The sequence below is a fragment of the Apteryx mantelli genome, chromosome 2, assembly GCF_036417845.1.
Source record: "Apteryx mantelli isolate bAptMan1 chromosome 2, bAptMan1.hap1, whole genome shotgun sequence".
In the NCBI taxonomy this organism is placed as follows: domain Eukaryota; kingdom Metazoa; phylum Chordata; class Aves; order Apterygiformes; family Apterygidae; genus Apteryx; species Apteryx mantelli.
This window is the reverse complement of record NC_089979.1, coordinates 2,810,838-2,826,544: the sequence shown is the minus strand read 5'-3', so window position 1 is coordinate 2,826,544 and position 15,707 is coordinate 2,810,838. Positions and strand designations below refer to the sequence as shown.

Here is a 15,707-nt window from a genome sequence, read left to right as displayed (position 1 = left end):
ATGCATCTCTTCTTACTTTGCTGTCCTCTGGTGCCAGTTAAATTGGGTCTTATATTTAAAGATCTGCAACCAGATGTTCTCAGGGTGGTCCCTGAAGGGCCCTGTGTGCTGGGACCATCATATAACTGTACACGGGAATTATCTCTCAGTGTCCTAGCAGGGATGTTTATGTGTGCTTCCGTTCACAAGGATGGATATTTGCATTTTCCTTTGATGCTTTAGACCCTGGCCCACTTTATGGAAAAGTGGCCTCTCATTTTGACTCCTCCATCTCTTTTGGCTTTCCAGCATGAGAAATACTTGAACAGAGGCCCAAGAACTTTGGAGCCACTTGCTGGTGTCCCTGAATTAAGCTTGAAGTAGGGGTGCTTGGGTCCCTTCAACGCTCATCCCACATTGTGCACCATAAGGAGAATAATGCAAAATCGGAGGCCACTGTTGCAAGTATGGCCTGCAGTGGTGAAGTAAAAGTTGTGCTGCTGTGAGGTAGTAGAATGATTTCCATGAGGATTCCTGCTATTGTTGACTGTTTGTGAGGCTTTTAGAGTGATGTAACTGTGGCCAGCAGGCAAAAAAAGAAATCCAAAATTACTATAAAGAATCAGGGTCAAAAATCCCATACAGAAAGTAACTGTCAGATAGTCTTCATCTTAAAAAAAAACAAAGTACACTCTAAAAGTGTAGTCTTAAATCCTGAGTGAACTTGACAAGGATCTGAAATGTTTGATTTAATGGTGTTTTCACTTCGCTGACTTTTGCATCTCCGTTTGAGGACCAACCTGATTCCTTTTCTGCTTACAGTCAATTTCTCTCCATAAGACCTCATGCTTTTGGCACATACCTCTGCATTTATTATCATTATTTATTATTATTATCTGCAGCATCTGAGAAATGATTCTATTCTTCTCCTTTTATGCTCCATTAAGTAGTATAAGCACACATAGGTGGGCAACATATTTGTAGTCAGCTTACTGCTTTTGTTGGGTTGTGATGAATTTGGCATGTATGAGAAGATTCAGACCAAAGCTGAAGAACCCAGGGGGACTCTCTGTTTGTGCAATCACACTCATATTGTACCCAGTGGCAGAACTGGTCCCTCTGGGTCATGCTGAAAATTGCTCCAGAGTTAGAAGATGGTTGGGATGGAGCAGCAGTGTCTGCCACTTGTGTGCAATGCTGACCTCGCACAACAGGACTCAGGTGAACCTTTATGAAATCAGTGCAGCACCATCACCCCTGACTTGTCCTGGAGGTCCAGCTGCTCCACACATTTGCTCCCAAGGTTTGGCAGCTTGTTCTACGGCCTGTTGTCTCTCAGGGAATGAGGGATTTTAGGAACGCTTTCACTCTTTAATCCTTGCCACTCCGTGGCATCAAAGGATAGGCTCATAGCTAAGAGTTAAGCAGGAAATTTCTTGGCACTGACATTGCGGTTTGGTTGTCAAGGATGGTTTCCAAAACTCCAGCAGATTGGTTGCACAAATGTTGCTGCTAAGACTCTGCTCTGTGTGTGTGTCTCTGTGTGTCAGGGTGTGTGTGCATGCACGCACGTGCTTTCAACCAGCAACATTTGCAATCTAAACCAGTTCTAACCTCCAAAATGACGGTGTCAGCAGATTTTGCTAGGGGATGTTCCAAAGCTAGATCTGATTCCGTGACCTCTGGCAACAGGAGCTGCAAAGTTGTTTGCACAACAGTTTAAAGCTGATTTGCTACCATTGCCGCCTCCTAGGAAACTCTAGTGAAAGGCTAGCTATGCAAACCCTGTTCTCAAGGCCTGAATGCCCATCCCAGACTCGAACTGAACCCTGGAACTATCCAAGGTTTTGGATCACAGTTTTGGAAAATCATTTTCTGTTTGGAGCACGGATTTTTAGGTTACATGCCTGGTTTCTGATAACTGTAGTTTCAGAGTTACATGCTTGCAAATAAGAAGGTGAGTGTCCTGTACCAAAATCAGCCTCATCTTTCTCCTCTGGTCTTAAGAATTTAGTGGCATTTCCAATCAAGCACAAGAATTGTGTCAAAGGAAGAGGAAATTCCAAAATCAGATGTGGTGCTGAAGCTCACTCAGCTGTGACCATTTGCCGTAGTTTGCTGTGCACGAGCTTGTCTCTGCAGGCAGCAGATATTTGTGCGTTGCTGTCTCTTGGAGACCAAATCGCATCCACTGATAAGTAGATGGGAGTCTGAGTGTGATCGGGGGCCTGTTGCCTAGTACATGGTAGAAATCATGACTGCTGACTCTGAGCCAGGAAATCCCAAGTTTCAGTCCCACTTTGGGGGGGTTTTCTTCTCTGCGCTTATCTTTTCCCTCTTTCTGCCACCCTTTTTAAATCACGGATTATCCCACTGATCAGTCTCACAAGAAGGTTATGCAAGTGGATGAAACCGAAGACATCCCACTTCCCAGCTCTGCTATAGGTTCCTTGTGTGACCAGTTTAATTGCTCTGTGGCTTCGCCTCCCTGCCTGTTACTCATCTTGCTTTATTCCCCGCACAGCCCAGGCCAGTCTGCCATGGTGTTGTTTGCTCAGAAGACACCGCTTCTCTTAAGCTTGCTCTTTTGCAGGTTCTCCATGCTCTGGCTCCAAGGCCAGCTGGCCAGGAGGACCTTCCCTGTGTCCCCAGCTGTCCATCTAGGGCTGTGGATCTTAGGGATCCAAACTAGATCTGAGGCCAGGTGCTCCACATTTGCACCTAGATGCCTTCACTTTTCTGCATCAGATGTTTATCACATCTTAGTGAGAGCTCTCAGGACCGAAGCAGAACTTGGGCCACCCTTCACCTTGATGCGTTTCTGGCTTCTCTTGGGCATTATCCTTCATTTCTCTAAGGACCTAAATTGGGAAGGGACAACCCAAACCTGTTTAAGACTGGAGCCAGGCTTTTCGCTTATACCTTCCCTAATGCTTCAGCACCCAGCTAAAGGGGTGGGGGGCCCGTTGTATCAGCCACAGTTCTCCTTTCCTTGGGCAGGATAGCTGCCCTTTTCCATCTAGATTTCTCCCCGAGCAGTGGGGACTCTTCTCCCACTGTTGTCCATTCCTCAGCCTCTCTTTGTCTTCCTCGGCACCCTGGTTATTTTGGCAACTTGTAAACACCATCTTCCTCCCTTGTTGGCTCTCACCTTCCTTCCAAAATGCCTTGATACAGCCGTGAGGTTCCCAGACCAACCTCCCTATCGGGATGTCAGCTCTGCTAATATGTAGACTGAGTGACAGATGGGGCCTGAAGTAGGACAGGTATCCAGGTGAGTGCAGAGGGACCCTGTAAGTCTTCCCTGGGATGTGCATTATTCATACGGAGGGTCCCAGGTCCCACCAGCAGGGGGACTAAGATGTCTTGGAAAACGGCTGGGAAGTATTTTGTGGGGTGAGGAGAAGGGAGATGCAGCTGCGAGGAGGTACAGTTCTGCACCCTGCCTTCAAGCACGTCAGAGTGACAGTGGATTACTAGGAGTCCTCAGATGGGAGCAGGCTTAGGTCTCAAGTAAGTCTGCTTTATCAGTCCCAGTCTGCTTTAGCTGATCCTGTAAGAGATGGAGAGGGAAGACCTGATGTGCCGCAGTGTTGGATAGGAGCTGTCAGTGTTGGACATGTGTCGTCAAAGGTAGATAGAGACTCATCCTGTTCTGGCAGGGATTAGTCTCATGGCTTTGCCTGGGATTTGGTAAAATTCCTCTCTTTTCCCCTTCACTCCTGGCGAAGCATCTGGATTTATCCCCCTTACCTTCTGCGCGACTGAACACGTACAAAAGCAGGGAACTCGAAACAATCTTCAGACGAGAGCTCCTGCCTGTCACGGCCGCCACCTGAGCTTTCAATCCCATCCAAAACACGTCACGGCCCTTTTAAAGGCCACTTAAAATCCATGGGCCATGAAGGGTTGAACTGTAAAATTGCAATTAGAGCTGACAATTATCATGTGGGCATGTGCTTCCTCCAAGATGGAGTTGTTAAACGGCGCACTTAAAAAAAAAAAAGGAAAAAAGAAAAGGGGGAGGAGAAGAAATCCCTGGTGTTCATTCATTTGCATTTAGATAGATATTTAAGCTTGCACTATTAATAATAGATTTTTGATTTATTAATCCCAGCCTGTTTGAGTGACTGCTAGATTTGTGGGTGGCACCCCTCCATCACTTTTCTCTTCCTGCCCTCTCTTGCCCCCAACCCCTCACGACATCAAATAAGAGGGGAGAAGATCAGGGATTAATTTCTGTTGTGTTTGGTGCTGCAAGTATGATTAATGAGCTTTGCACCGGCTGGGTAAATTGAAAGTTGAAGTCAAAGAATGATTTGGGATTCTCTGGCTCTCCTCCAAGGGTATTCATCTGGAGTAATTATGAGCTGCTTAGCAGCCCTGTAGAAGTTAAAATCTAGGTGAGATCTGGTCTCCTGCTCCACCTTTCTCCTTCTGGGACAGGATGGAGGGAGTTGAGTGGATGCAGTCATCTGACCTGCATTCATGTTTGCGTATTACCAGATACATATTTCTCACCTGCCTTGCTCCGGTGCAGAACGGTGACACCACCTGGCAAGTGGATGGGGGACATTCAACCCGTGGCTTCCCGGGGGCCAAAGTAAGTTAGTGGTGGCAGCGTGTCTTCATGGTTGCAGCAGAAGATGTGACAGCAGTCTGGAGCCCCATCGGAGACCCAGCCAGCCAGCTGGGTCTGGTATTTTGGCTTGTGGTGCATGAGAGAGTACCGTATTATGCAGATGTGAAACACAGTCCTGAACCTGAAGAGAGTTGGATTCGGCAGGTCTGTGTTCCCCAGTGACCTCTCATCCCACAGGGAATGAGGGGCTGCCTGCTCCACGAGGAGCTGGCAAACTCCAGCCATCCACTTTTCTTTGCTTCTCTTTCTCCAAGATGGGAATAGTCATAGCTAGGCATTATAATAACTGCTCTTCAGAGGCCTTCCAAGGCTTCACAAATATTTGCATAAAGGGCTTTCTGCTCTTCGAAGAGAAAGTGCCTCAGGAGTGTATGATTTTAATTCAAGGACACTCTTACCTTCCCTTGGGAAAGATCATCTGTCCCAGTAATTAAAGCCTTTAACCCGTCTAACTTTGGAAATGCAGATCTCTCTGTTTGCGAAGGTGCAGCAAGGTTAGACGTGGAGAAGACGAAGAGCGCCGCAGCTAGCAGGGCAAGGCTAAGTCACCTCCCCATGGATCTGGGCTGGATGTGATCTACAGCTGAGGTCAGGAATAAATCTCCCCTAGGGGTTCGCGATTGCACAGCCGGGTGTTTTACAATGCTGCCAAACAAAAAGTAGATTATCAATCTGTTCCCATCTGGAAACATATATGATCCTAAAATATAGCTCACAGACACTGAGTACTGGCCCATTTGTGGGCTCTTTTCAGAAAGGAACCACCTGAGGTGTAGGCTGTGTTCTGGTCCTTGCAGAGGATGGTTGACAGAGCCGGGCAGGGGTGCAGAAAAATCGCTGCAGGACTGAAGGTGACCATGCAGAATTGCAATGCACCGGGAGAGCTCTGCAGCGTCGTAGTAAGGTTTTTTTTTCTGGAATAAGTGAGAAGAGCCCCCAAAGCTCCTGTCGGGTACCAGCATTTTCCCTTAGGGTAACTGGACTTTTGGGAGCAATTTAGGTTCCAGCAGTTCCCTGAGATCTGCAGGTGCAAGTGCTTTGTCTGAAATTCCTATTTTTGGGGTGGAACATGCAATCTACACAGTCCCAAGCTGTCCAGATTCCTGTCTCCATGTCTTATGTGATTAAGGGAAAGTCATGCACTGATGCATGTGGCAAGGCAGCTTGAGGACAAGGACACCACATAAGCTGCAGGATCTTCACCTTACTTGTAGAAAACCTGATGTTTTGGGGAAAGGGAGGAATTTTTCTCCTCTGTGCTTTCTAGGGCTTTAATGCAGTCCCAGTCCTGGTGGTTACTGTGTCATGGAGAAGGGGAGTCATATCTATAGCATCCCATAAAGTTTTTCTGCTCATCACATCAGTCTGATTCATCTGGCAACGTTCTTCTTTGGAAAGAAATTTTTTCTGAAGTTAGGAAACTGCTTCCCTTTGCTTTTGTACATCAATTAGTGCATTGCTGTCGTCGCCAGAGCTGTAGATCAAGAGGTAACAGAGTCTGGCTATTCTGACGAGAAGGGACAAGTTCCCCTGATAGAGGTGGAAAGGGGGGTTGTTGTTTGATACAGCACTGAGGCCCTGTGAGAAATCAGTGCACTCCTCTCGTCCTTGGACCTATGCAGAGCAGTTTATATACAGGCGGTGTGAGCTCAGTGACAGCCTCTTTTTCCACTGCAGCACTCCAGCTGGCTGCAGGGGAGCAGCATTCCCGGGGGCATGTCCTTAGTGTGATCCCATGTCTGCACCGGGGTTTGCTAGGATCCCTATTCCAGCTCCACTGCCCGTAACGCACCACGTTCATTTTTTTAGCTCCAGCCACAAATGCTGCCTCTCCTGGATGCTCCTGCGGATGGGCTGCAGGGATGGCTGACAACGGAGGCAGCACCGTGCTTGCCAAGCCTGTCTGCACAGGGGCATGCAGGGAGATTAATCCGAATTGATGCCCGCGCGAATTACTGCCGCTGCATTAAGCCTAGCTGAAAGTACCCCTAATTCAGTCTAGCTAACTTCACTTCCAAGGTGCACCCAGGCAGACCAAATTCCAGCCCTGGAGCCCTCCTTTAACCCCGAATGAGCGTAACCACAGTGGGGTTAATGCAGCGAAACCAGGTCACACCCCTGGTTCCTGAGGTTTTAGCTTCCCTGCGTGTTTTGGGGTAGGTGAGCTCACACTGAGCTCGTCCCTGGGGCTGCTGCAAGCACCAAACCGACTGTTCCATGGGGCTATTTTATCAGGCTGTTTTACCTTATCCCGAAAGCACGTTGTGTTGGAAACACCTTGGCACCTGGGCTGCCAGGTGCTGCGGGAGGGGACGCGGTTCACGTCCCGGTTAGCGCGGAGCAGCCCGCACGCAGCGTGGCCGGCCTGCGAGGCTGCGCTCAGCCCCAGCTGAGAGGAGCCACGCGGCTCTTTGGCCCTCGCTTAGCTCCTGCCCCGCAGTCAGCATTGCATGAGGGTCTGGGAACGGCCGAAAAGCAGAAGCTGGCTTGTTCTCCACTGCCTTTCACAGCACAGGATGTAGGAGAGGCCGAGCAGCGTGATACAGGGCTTCTGCTGCCGGCCAACGGAGCGTGGCTTAATGGCTCTCGACAGAAGGGAAGGGGGAGAGGAGAGAGGTTCCAAAAGCTCCGAATCGAACGCTTCCCTGCTTCTCCCTTGTTTCCCTCCAAATCGCTGGAGGAAGGCATCTCCCCCTCCTCCTCGTTCCCAGTCCTGCTGACCCCTCCGAGACGCCTTCCTCGGCTGTCCGCTGCCGTCGCCAGTGGAGCACGGTGGGGCTGAGCTCGCCGCTCTCCATCCCCAGCGCTATCGCGAGGCACCGGGAAGGGATGGGGCGTTGAGGTCGGATCCTGCCCTTCTTTCCCTGTTGTGCCTGTCCTGCTCAGAGCGGGGATGGGAGAAAAGGCATTTTTTCTGAGGAGCAGGGAAAGCCTCCAGCATACAAGCCTCTCCTCTCCAGTTGAATCAACGGGGCTCGCTAAGTTTTGCTGTGCTTACAGGTCATGTGGCTGTGAGCTGCACTGACCGGCTAGCAAGAGGGTCAGGAACAGAGATGGAATGGATTAATTAATTTTAGAACTGGCAGAAGCTGGGCCGTTGAGGCCTGGAGGATGCTCCCCTGACGGGAAGGGTTTGGGGTTCAGCAGGGCAATTCCTGACCTTGATCCAGCATGTGGTATGTGCCATAAGCTGGAGTGCCATGGCATTCAGGATGGCTTGTAGGTACACACATATGTGTGCTTGCGTATTTTTATGGCGGTATGGGTGCAAAATGCATGCAAGGATATATAATGGTTGTGTGACCGTATGGGAGCAAGTGAGGGCTGATGCATATATGTGAATGCGGACACGTGCAAGTGTGTTTTTGTGTGCAAATGTGCATGTATGCAGGTATCTGCAAATTCAAGGCAGTATTTGTATATATGTGTTTGCGTGTGGACAATACAAATACATATGTGCGTGCATGTGTGCACACATGCATAAATACACAGAGAAGGATGTTAACACCAGCCAGTGCTCACTTGTGCAGACGTGCCTCTAGGTATAAGAGTACGCATGCAAGCACCACGTGCACGATGCGTGTCTAAATGCACGTGAGAGCAGGAGCGTGTGTGTCTGTGTGTGTGCGTGTGAACACGGAGGTGGGTACGCACACAAGTCTCTGCATAGCAGGCTGTGCGTGCCAGACCGGGATTGCATGCTTTGCCCGCGTCCCTGCACGCTCCCCTCCTTTACAGCTGCTTGCTCCGAGGCCACGATGCCCTTTGCTTGTGTTCCCTTTGCGGAGGGGAGGGTACAAGCGCAGCAGCCACGTGCCCTTCCGTGGCCACCTGCCACGGACGTGCCAGGCCCGCTGAGGGTGTTTAGTGGCACATGGCAGCAGTCCAGCTGCAACTTGCCTTTGTGGGTTGTGCGGAGCGGGGAGAGGGGGGCCCCCCAGCCTGTTCCCTGGTGCCTTGCTGCTGCGTTTCGGTCGGTGCCTGTCTGCGTGGTACCTTGTATGTGCTGGGAATGTAATAACACAGTGCAGGCAGCTGCCTGTGTTGGCGGAGAGCTCTGATTCACTGCTCCAGGCTTTTCAGCATGGAAGGAAAGGGCACTGGGGAAGCTTGAAGCCCATCCCTGGTGTGGTCTAACTCCGATGACTCAGTAGCCAGGAGGGTGCAGCTTTGATGCATCTTTGAGGCAGGCTCCGGTGTACGGAGGAGAGAGAAACCGCTGCGGTATCAGGGGAGCCTGATACCTACCTTGTGTAAACCTTCCTTGTGTAAAACTCAGAGCAAAGCAGCGGTATCTCCATGCACTTCTTTGCTTGATTGATTTTCTTCTCCCTTTATGAGCGCAAAGAAGCCCATCTGGATCCAGAGCAGGACTTCCCAAATGGTGCTGTCTCTCAGCCTGAAGATCCTAGCACCATCACGAGAAGGTTGGGTCTGTAGCCTTCGCAGCACAGTTTGGCTTTGCTGAAAGCTGAAGGCTGCAGAACAGTCAGTGTATGACATGGGGCAGGTGTGACATGACCACAAGTGTCTCAGGACCAGCGTGGTCAGAAGCGCAGACCCCCTCTGCCCTTCAGCACTAGGTGATGCTCAGACAAGTCACATCCTCCACGTCTCAGATGAGAACATAGGACAGTTTCCCCACCAGGCTTTTTTGCTCAGCTTCCTTGTGAGACCGAGACAAGTTTGGATGAACTTCTCAAAATGGCTCATTGTCCACTGAATCTGTGAACTGCACAGGGACATAAGCCAGAAACACAATAATAAGCATCACAATCGTAATAATTGTAGACTGCTTAAATACGGAGGGCTCAGTTTCTCTTAAAACCTTATGACAGCCAAGTTAGGGGTTGCTCTTTATCTTCACTGGCTGGGCTAAAGGAAACCATCCTGAATTGGTATTTCTAGTGGGTCTCTTATCTGCTTTGTAATCAGCCACAAAAAGGGCAACACCACATATTCCAGAGGGCAGGCAATAGATTACCCTGCGGTTAGGGATCTTAACGGGGGGCAATATTTCCCCTGCTGTTCCCATCTGCCCTGCAGAGCTCTCACTTCAGTGATGGCCACAGGAAATGGTCAGGGTGCAGAGGCAGGTTTGCGTGTCCATCTCATTGTGCAAGGGTGGGTAGGACTGACCGACACAGGGGGAAAACGCTGAGGAGAACTGGCACACTGTAAACAAAGATGGGTAAAGCTTGCAGATGTTTCTAAAGAGGAAAAAAGAGGCTTGTTTTCATTTTCACGCAGCTTGTGCACCACATTAGGAGCATGAGTTAAAATGTTCTGCTAAAATATAACAGGGAAAAAAGGAGACTCTGCCTGGGATACAGCCTCCACCTAATGACAAACTCACCGTCTGGGCAAATCAGTGCAACCCTTGTGCCTCAGTTTTCCCCAAATCTACCACGGTAGCAATAAGGTCAGACAACTCTTTCAAATACATTGAAATCTCGGAATGAGGAGCTCCATTTAAGCGATAATAAATAACACAACTAAGTATTATTACTTATTTCTGCCAATTGATTTTCTAAAAGTGTGAGCTTTGTGATCGAATTTGTCATCCACATGAGATAAGCTCGCACCCCGTCAGCTCTGCCCGTCGTGTCCCGGCTGTTGCATGAGAGATTTTTAAGTGCCACGATGTGAATTCAAGGCTTTGCAATGGGCACCAGCACTGCGTGGGCTCAGGGCGACCGCTGCAAACCGCTGCCAGGGCAGGAGCTGCAGGGGCACCTAGACCCACAGGGCAGGTGGAGCTGGACTCTCCTGGAAGCCTGTAGGTAAAGCTGCCCTCCCCGAGACACGGAGGATGAATGCTCAGCGGCAAAAGGGCAGATCGTCTTCGCCCTGACCGGTGGATTTATTGGAATTCACTTTAACCCTCCGTCAGAAGCTGCAGAAAGAGAAATAACTGACACAGCAAGGCTGGAAGGCTCCATTAAGGGCGCTGGGAGGTAGCACGGCATGTAATGATTTTCAAACTTGTCAAGGCCCTTTCCAGTGCTTTGCAAATACTTTGATTCAATTACAATAATGACCCTTTGGAAGATGCGTATTAATCTTCCTGAGCTGCCCTCTGCTTTAGGCCAGAGCTGACTCTCAAGGTGGCTTAATGTACATGCACAATATTGGTGTGACAGTAAATCTGGCAGGAGAGTTGTTGCTTGTCTCTGATGGAGAGCCAGGGGCAAAATTCACTCTCCACTGGAGCCTGGTGCCTTCCAGGGAGGACCTAAGCCTGACCCAGTAAGAGTCTAGATCTTTCTAAGGTGAATTATGCAGGTTTGAATATAGTCTTTCTTGGTGATGCGGATGGAAGTGCAGGCAGCAAAGCGGGTAGGAACATCGGTTCTCTGGTTTCTGACCGACGTGTCCAATCTACCAACCAACCAGCCAAGAGGGCAGTAACGATGCTAAGGGAAAGGCTCACAATTACAGTAATGAATTATTGCCTGTTCTCAGAAATGACGGTTGTCATTTACAGATGAAAAAGGAGAAAACAAGGGAGTGAATTATCCACTGTCACCAGCAAGAAGCAGAGCTGAGGCAGAGCTCAGATCTTCTGGTTTAATGATGTCCTCTCTTACAGCTGTGCTGCTTCCTGGTTGCTTTGAATGAAAGTCAGCTGAGGCGTATGTGACTTCCATCCTCCATATGGGCCCAAATGAAAGGCCCAGTGATATATCAGGGGCTATGGACCGTGGGAAGTTTGTTGTGTTCAGGCAGACCCTTTCAGTCCATGTATCTCCCGCGAAGGCAGCGTGGATCTGCACATGCATCAGGGGCCAAGGTCCACAGCTCCTGAGCATCCCCTGGGCCGCTCATAGTTTGTTTCTTTGGCTCGCAAGGTGGCAGGATGGCTTACTGATGGCAGTGTGATGAAAGAGGGTCTGTGCTACTCATTTACGGTCACCTAAAGGGTCACTTTTAAACCAGAGATCCCTTCAAGTAGATTATTGGATAGCTGGTGCCCAGCGCTTCAGACACTGCCCTTCTTGTGCTTTAGTTACTGGCAGTGTTGAGGCTCAGAGCAGGAGCCACGAAGAGTGCTGCAATGTGAATGCCTAAAATCCAGGCTGCCTCGAGAGAAAAGTGTCCCTCGGAGCTACAGCACACGTGGCAATGCATGGAGCGCAGACAAGCTCGCTGTGTCTAACGTTACTGGAGGATCTGGGTCCTAGCTGGGAAAATCAGCTTGCAGCTGCAAAGTTATCTGGAGGGAAGGGATTTTTGATACCTAAGGTTACACGTGCCAGCACATGGTTTGATTAATTCATTCCTTTTAGCCCCAAACTGTGCATGACTTGAGCACACTGGTGTACACCCAGAGTGACCGCCTTGCTCTCAGCAGAGAGCAGTGTGGGACGATAGTTGCTTTTCTTTACCCTCGGAAGATGCTGCATTTCTCTCTGCTTAGGCATTGGAGCCTCAGAAGTACTTTTTGAAAATTGTGGTGTTGGGCATTTCTCCTCCCTACTTGTTCCCCAGTCCATTTCCATTTAATTCATTCGGTTTACATGCGCAAAAGATGCTTTTGCTAATTGCTATCTCTGTCAGCTCCTCCTGGGATCTGGAAAGGAGCTGAGATTGTCCTGGTTGTTACATCTTCAGCAGTGCTAAAGAGCCATTGCCGCAGCCCGTGAAACAGGACTTACACGAGCCTCATCACTGTAGTACCTACGTACTTCACAGCCTTCAATGTGTTGTTATTGCAACTAGAGCTGAGCAAAGAACCCCTTTTCTAGGTCACTTACAGTTCTGACGTTTCTTTAAAATTTATGTTTACCCAGATTAATGTTTTAGGAGAGGTCTGGTGAATCTAACAGGCAGGAAAAAAGCGTTGTCAGTCAAATGAGAAACATAATTTTGTCTTCAAGCCTTTCATGGTTAACACGGTTTAAAAATACATCCAAACTGACAGTAATTCTTGGAACATTTCTACTACTCTGAGTCTGGAGCCTCACAGGGACCTGCTCTCAGGTCTCCTGAACACAGACTTGCAAGGAGAACGTTTGTTCTCCTGGCCTGCCCGTCAAGGAAAACTAGCAGAAGATGTGGCCAGGGAGCTCTCAACTTATGAGCGGTATTTCTTCAGTCTGACATCGCTTGTCCTCTCAGAAAAGAAAGAAAGATCAAAGAGAAGACAAAGTATGAAATGTCACATCCACTGTACATTTCCTGCTCAATTCTGTTACCCTCGGGCAGGAGAAGGCTGGGACCAGTGGCTTCATCACTTTGGTCCTAATCCACTTGTCCACTCTCTGTTCAATGTGTGTGGAAGACCTTGACCAACTAACCAGCAATGTTGGTGGTGGCATTTGGGTGGGGAGAATTCAGCATTCCTCTACCAGTAGACACCTTAGTGCTGTGGTCCCCAATCCTCTTTCCAGGCAGGAATCCCTGAGTGTTAAACTAAGTGATCTGATCACCTAAATCCCCTCTACACACACGCACACACGCTTGGATGGCCTTTGATCTCCAGACCCTCTCTCCCCAGCTGGTTCTCCTTCTCCTGTAGGTCCAGAAAATTCCTTCTCTGCAAAATCTAAGCTGTTCTTTCCTTAGAGAAAAGCTGAGCAATTCCTACTGCTATTGCTGAAGGGCATTTGCTTCTCTCCTCTGGACGCTCCCTTCTCCCCACTTTCCTAGTTAGAGCGGCGAGAGCTGCAACAGCAGGAATCCCCCTTCTTCCTCCTTTGCAAGCCCTGGCTGATCTCCTGCTACTGAGATTTCTGGTTTCAGGTGCAGGCTTTGCTGTTGGAGACACCACTCTGGCAGCGTGCAGTTCTGCTGAGCAGAGCATAAAAGCTTCCTGCTCGGATTCTGCATTTTGTCCAGGATGGCGATATTAGCTAGTTTTGTCCCATGTTCCTCGCCTCCCATAAGCCTTAGAAAAGTGGGTACCAGGCTTAGTACCTGAGTTCTCAATGGGAATCATGGTAGGAAAAAGTCATATGCTGCTTCTAAGTCTCCCAGTTTGGGAAGTACTGAGCCTAATCCTGCTCCCTCTTGGCTCTGTGGAAGGCTGAGTCTCACAAATCAGTGCCTTTGACTAGCAGGAGTCGGTTTGCACCCTGCAAGGACGTTGCAGAGTGGAAACTGAGCCCAGGGTATCTGCACAGGTCTGCAGGAGCAGAAGCAAGGCTTTAATACTCAGTCTGCCAAGGGAAAAGGATCAGGGAAGGAGGTGATGGGTTTGGCACGGGCGTAGGTGCATATTAGGAATGTATGGCTGGGCAGTTTGGGGTGGATAGATTGACAGGCAAAAAGGACACTTTACACCTGGGACTGTGCCTTCTGCTGTGACTGGCAATTTCTGCAATAAAGGCCTTTCTCAAGGCTGCAGACTAACAACAGGACAGCACAGACATTTCTTCATTATAAATTGCTTTAACCAGCAGAGTCATCGTTTGTGCTGCCTTATAATTGGCACATACTTAATTAGCTGAGGAGCATTTCCGCGTCCTTGTACTAAGTGGGAAGTAGGAAACTCCCTGTCGGGTGAATCCTCTGCGAGTTCCTCCAAAGCCTGTCAGTGCAACACAGCTTAGCATCAGCGCATGAAATACAGCTGATAGTTCAGTGCAAGTTTGCACAGATGCTGCGACATCTGTCCGATTTGGACGGGCCGGCTGGCTGGGGATAGGGGTGTTGCTGGAGGTGTGAGATAAAATCTGCTCTCTGGGTTTCCTGGACAGCACTTTGTCCTTTATGTTACCCAGGTGTGCAGAGATAAGGCGGGATGGGGAGGTGGGAGCGAGAGCTTAATAGAGAAATGTTGCCGGGAAGAGAGAAGTTTCCAGCAGCCTGCATCTCCGAAAGCCACTTTCATTAGCAGAAAGTGGGTTTAAACGGCTTTGATAGCAATCCCTCTTTGCGTGAGTTCCAGGAGCTGGCAGAGTGTCCAGTGACCAGCGTGGCTTTGGTTAAATACATTTTCAGCTGCAAAGCTGGGAAATGACTGCCCTTCCTCCCCCGTGACCTGCTTTCCTGAGAAAAGCACAAGCAGATCCGTGCTGCTCCGCTCGGCACCTGCTCCTTTTCCTGGTCTTTGCAAATGTCGGGGTGCTCCGTTTGCCGCTCAGGCAGGGCTTTTCTCCCAACAGGATCTGTTGGCGAAGAGGCATCAGAGCAGATCTGAGGAAGGTCATGCTGACTATGTAAAACAGACCCAGTGGGCTTGCATGGTTGGGGGGGAAATCTTTCCATAGGAAAGCCTCTGTTTGCCAGCTTTGCAGGTCTGGAGCCCGAACTGTGCTTTGACCTCCTGTCTGTCCAGCTAGGCTTTTAGCCCACTGGAGAAGGGAAGTTTGCTCCACTGCTCCGTAGTTCAGATACGATCCCGAGTTTCGCTGTTTGCGGCTTTCTGCATCCCTGCAACCTCACGCTGCTGTCACGCGTGCTAAATTGCAGCAACGTCCCACTCCTAGGAGCATGGCGTAGAGCTGGAGGGAGTCAATGAATCCAGCTGTCTCTCCGCTCGCCACCGCGTTCCCAGCTGAGCAGCGCTGCGGGATCTCGCCCCCCTCTCGCTGATTGATCCGGGTCCTGCCCACCGGGGAGCTCTTTACATCGACCCCCGGTGCGAAACCATCTGATCAGCACCCGGGAGAGCTGGAAACAGGTTGCTCAAGGAGAGGGGGCAGCGCGATCCTAAAGATCAGCGTTTATTTATTAGCATTTATTTAGCCACTAGTGTGCCAGCCCCCTCACTGCATTAGCATCATCTATATTTCCCAGAGGTTTCCTCCCTCTTCTGTCAGTGTAAATCCAAAGCAAATCCCCTGGTAGATTCTTTCATACACCCACCTAAGTCAAGTCAGAGATCACACCAGGGCTGCAAGGGTGGGCTTTTGTGTTTTGCCTTGCATTTTCTTGACCCCCATCCCCTCCAAAACCTGTAACAACATAGCATAATGTGACAGGACATCTATAGCGGCTATATACACAGAATAACGATGAGAAAGAGTGGTGAGCAGCAATGCAGCTTTCCTGAACTGGGATCCAAATGACCTTCAGGAACCGGTAGGTGCTGCTTTCCTGAAATCTGGATTGGGAACAAGGGCGACACTCCACACATCCA

At 49.6% G+C, this 15,707-nt stretch overlaps 1 protein-coding gene across 1 annotated transcript in view; it reads left to right on the top strand.

Moving 5' to 3' along the window:
- ADGRB1 (adhesion G protein-coupled receptor B1) overlaps positions 1-15,707 on the top strand; it is a 206,502-nt gene that overhangs the window by 89,906 nt on the left and 100,889 nt on the right. The gene's annotated exons all lie outside the window — the stretch shown is intronic.